This window comes from Bos grunniens, chromosome 1 (genome assembly GCF_055505025.1).
Source record: "Bos grunniens cultivar Pamir isolate PY7600 chromosome 1, Bosgru_T2T1.0, whole genome shotgun sequence".
NCBI lineage: Eukaryota > Metazoa > Chordata > Mammalia > Artiodactyla > Bovidae > Bos > Bos grunniens.
The window spans coordinates 44,338,512-44,342,972 of record NC_141165.1 but is presented as its reverse complement, the minus strand read 5'-3'; the positions used below and the strand labels follow the sequence as shown (position 1 = coordinate 44,342,972).

At 38.4% G+C, this 4,461-nt stretch overlaps 1 non-coding gene across 1 annotated transcript; it reads right to left on the bottom strand.

Moving 5' to 3' along the window:
• Nucleotides 1-2,733: 2,733 nt before the first annotated feature.
• On the bottom strand, nucleotides 2,734-2,805 carry TRNAC-GCA (transfer RNA cysteine (anticodon GCA)). Its single transcript has one exon. It is a non-coding gene; the product is annotated as a tRNA-Cys (tRNA).
• Between the last annotated feature and the right edge of the window lie 1,656 nt (nucleotides 2,806-4,461).

Below are 4,461 nucleotides of genomic sequence, written 5' to 3'. Positions count from 1 at the left end.
TGCCATCCAACCATCTCATCCTCTGTTGTCCCCTTCTCCTCCTGCCATCAATCTTTCCTAGCATCAGGGTCTTTTCTGATGAGTCAGCTCTTCCCATCAGGGGGCCAAAATATTGGAACTTCAGCTTCAGCATCAGTCCTTCCAATGAATGTTCAGGGTTGATTTCCTTTAGGATTGACTGATCTGATCTCCTTGCTGTCAAAGGGACCCTCAAGAGTCCTCTCCAACACCACAGTTCAGAAACATCATTTCTTCGGCGGCCCTCAGGCTTCTTTATGGTCCAACTGTCACATCCATACGTGACTATTGGAAAAAGCATAGCTTTGACTATACAGCCCTTTGTTGGCAAAGTCTCTGCTTTTTAATACACTGTCTAGATTTGTCATAACTTTTCTTCCATAGAGCAAGCGTCCATTAATTTCATGGCTGTAGTCACAATCTGTAGTGATTTTGGAGCCAAAGAAAATAAAGTCTGTCGCTATTTCCATTGTATCCCATCTATTTCCCATGAAGTGATGGGACTGGATGCCATGAACTTCACTTTTTGAATGTTGAGTTTTAAGCCAGGTTTTTCACTCTCTTCTTTCACTTTCATTAAAAGGCTTTTTAGTTCTTCTTCACTTTCTGCCATAAGGGTGGTGTCATCTGCGTGTTTGAGGTTATTTATAATTCTCCTGGTAATCTTGATTCCAGTTTGTGCTTCATCCAGCCCAGCATTTCTCATAATGTACTCTGCATAGAAGTTAAATAAGCAGGGTGACAATATACAGCCTTGATACACTCTTTTCCCAATTTTAAACCCGTCTGTTGTTCCACGTTCAGTTCTGTTTCTTTCTGACCTGCTTACAGGTTTTGCAGAAGTCAGGTAAGGTGGTCTGATATTCCCATCTCTTTAAGAATTTTTCATAGTTTGTTGTGATCTACACAATCAAAGGCTTTAGCATAATCAATGAAGCAGAAGTAGATGTTTTTCTGGAACTCTCTTGCTTTTTTGATGATCCAGCGGATGTTGGCAATTTGATCTCTGGTTCCTCTGCCTTTTCTAAATCCAGCTTGAACATCTGGAAGTTCATGGTTCACGTACTGTTAAAGCCTAGCCTGGAGGATTTTGAGCATGACCTTGCTAGCATGTGCTGCTGCTGCTGCTAAGTCGCTTCAGTTGTGCCTGACTCTGTGCGACCCCAGAGACAGCAGCCCACCAGGCTCCCTCGTCCCTGGGATTCTCCAAGCCAGAACACTGGAGTGGGTTGCCATTTCTTTCTCCAGTGCATGAAAATGAAAAGTGAAAGTGAAGTCACTCAGTTGTGTCCGACTCCTAGTGACCCCGTGGACTGCAGCCTACCAGGTTCCTCTGTCCATGGGATTTTTCCAGGCAAGAGTACTGGAGTGGGTTGCCATTGCCTTCTCCATGCTAGCATGTGAAATGAGTGCAATTGTACACTGGTTTGAACATTCTTTGGTATTGCCCTTTGGTATTGGAATGAAAACTGACCTTTTCCAGTCCTCTGGCCACAACTGAGCTTCCCAAATTTGCTGGCATATTGAGTGCAGTACTTTAACAGCACCATTTTTTAGACTATGAAATAACTCAACTAGAATTCCATCACTTCCACTAGCTTTGCTCATAGTGATACTTCCTAAGGCCCACTTGACTTCACATTCCAGGATCTGGCTCTAGGTGAGTGATCACACCGTCATGGTTATTCAGGTCATTAAGAGTTTTTTTGTACAGTTCTTCTGTGAATTCTTGCCACCTCTTCCTAATAGCTTCTGCTTCTGTTAGGTCCATACCATTTCAGTCCTTTATTATGCCTAATTTTGCATGAAATGTTCCCTTGGTGTCTCAGTTTTGAAGAGATCTCTAGTGTTTTCCATTCTATTGTTTTTCTCTATTTCTTTGCATTGTTCACTTAGGAAGGCTTTCTTACCTCTCCTTGCTATTCTTTGGAACTCTCCATTCAGATGGAAATACATTTCCTTTTCTCCCTTACCTTTTGCTTCTCTTCTTTTCACAGCTATTTGTAAGACCTCCTCAGACAACCATTTTGCCTTTTTGCATTTCTTTTTCCTGAGACAGTGTTGATCACTGCCTCCTGTACAATATCACGAACCTCCATCCATAGTTCTTCAGGTACTCTGTCTATCAGATCTAATCCTTTGAATCTATTTGCCACTTCTACTGTATAAGGGATTTTATTTAGGTCATAACTGAATGGCGTATTGATTTTCCCTACTTTCTTCAATTTAAGTCTGAATTTTGCAATAAGAAGTTCATGATCTGAGCCACAGTCAGTCCCAGGACTGTATAGAACTTCTCCATCTTCAGCTGCAAAGAATATAATCAATCTGATTTCAGCATTGACCTTCTGGTGATGTCCATATGTAGAGTTGTCTTTTGTGTTGTTGGAAGAGGGTGTTTGCTATGACCAGTGTATTCTATTGGCAAAACTCTGTTAGACCTTGCCCTGCTTCATGTTGTATTCCAAGGCCAAACTTGCCTGTTATCCAGGTATTTCTTGACTTTCTACTTTTGCATTCCAGACCCCTATGATGAAAAGGACATCTTTTTTGGGTGTTTGTTCTAGAGGATCTTGTAGGTCTTCATGAAAGTGAAAGTGAAGTCATGTCTAATTCTTTGAGACCCCATGGACTGTAGCCTACCAGGCTTCTCTGTCCATGGGATTCTCCAGGCAAGGTACTGGAGTGTGTTGCCATTTCCTTCTCCAGAGGATCTTCCCAACCCAGGAATCGAACCTGGGTCTCCTGCATTGCAGGCAGATGCTTTACCATCTGAGCCACCAGGGAAGCAATCGTTCAATTTCAGCTTCTTCAGCATTACTGGTTGTGGCATATACTTGGATTACTGTAGTACTGAATGATTTACCTTGGAAATGAACTGGGATCATTCTGTCATTTTTAAGATTGCACCCAAGTACTGCATTTTGGATGCTTTGCTGACTATGAGGTCTACTCCATTTCTTCTAAGGGATTCTTGCCCACAGTAGGAGATATAATGATCATCTGAATTAAATTTGTCCATTGCTGTCCATTTTAGTTCACTGATTCCTAAAATATCTATGTTCACTCTTGCCATTTCCTGTTTGACCACTTCCAGTTTACCTTGACTCATGGACCTAATGTTTCACTCTTTACATGAATGCAATTATAGTTTGTAGTCTTTTGCATCCTTCACTCAGTGTTTTTAAGTTTCATATATTGTACCATGTATCAGGTTCATTCTTTTTGTACTCCATTGTATGAATACACCACAATTTGTTGTTGATGGACACTTAGGTTACTTGCAGTTCTTGGCTGTTATGGATAAAGTTGCTATGGACATTTTTTACATGTGCTTTTTTTTGGACATATATTTCCATCCCTTTGGGGTAATGCCTGAGAATAGGAGTCATAGAGTAGGAATTGACAAGCAGTTTTCCTGAGAAATATTATCATTTTATACTCCGAATCACATTGTTTCAGTTCCTTCCCATCTTTACCAACTGCCTCTAGCAGGGGCAGAATGATAACCTCATTGTAGTTTAATTTGCATTTCCCTTATGAATAATGATACTGAGCAGTGTTTCATGTGCTTATTAGCTAATCATATATCTTCTTTTGTGAAGTTTCTATTTAATCTTTTTCCCATTTTAATTGGGTTGATTGTCTTCTTAATATTGATTTGTAGGATTCCTTTATATTTACTGAAATCCAGTGCTTTGCCTGATATATGTGTTGCAAGTATTGCTGCTCAGCCTATGCTTATCCTTCATTTTTCTTTACGGTTGTCTTTTAAAAAGCAGAGTTTTAAATTTTTGTTAAGTCCTATTTATCCACTTTCTTCCAGAATACTTATAGCATTAACCATTGTTTGAGTCTATGATTTATCTCAAAATAATATTAGTGAATGATACAAGGTAATGATCAAGGTTAATTATTTTTCATGCATTTATCTAGTTGTTCCAGAATCAGTTGTTGAAAAAAATTTCCTTTCTTCACTAACATTCTTAATACCTTTGTTAAAAATCTATTGACCATAAAAAGTGAGTCTGTTCTGAATTCTATTCTGTTCCATTGATTTTTTTGTCCTTGTACTAATATCATTGTGTTCATTACTATAGCTATACAGTAAGTCTCAAAATCAAGTAGTGTAAGTCCTCCAATCTTGTTTTTTATTTTCAATATTGTTTTGTTTGAAATATAGATTCTTATATTTCAAAATAAATTTTAGAAACATCTTGTTGGTATCTACGCTCCCCTTTAAAAAAAAAAAAAGTCCATTGCTATTTTAAGTGAGGTTGCACTGAATCTCTAGATCAATTTCAGAGAATTTACATCTTAACCATCCATAAAAATGGTATAATCTTCCATTTATTTACGTTTCTTGAAATTTCTTCTATAAATATTTTAGTCTACCATGTAGAAGTTGTGCTCACTTTTATTAAATGTATTCATAAGTATGAC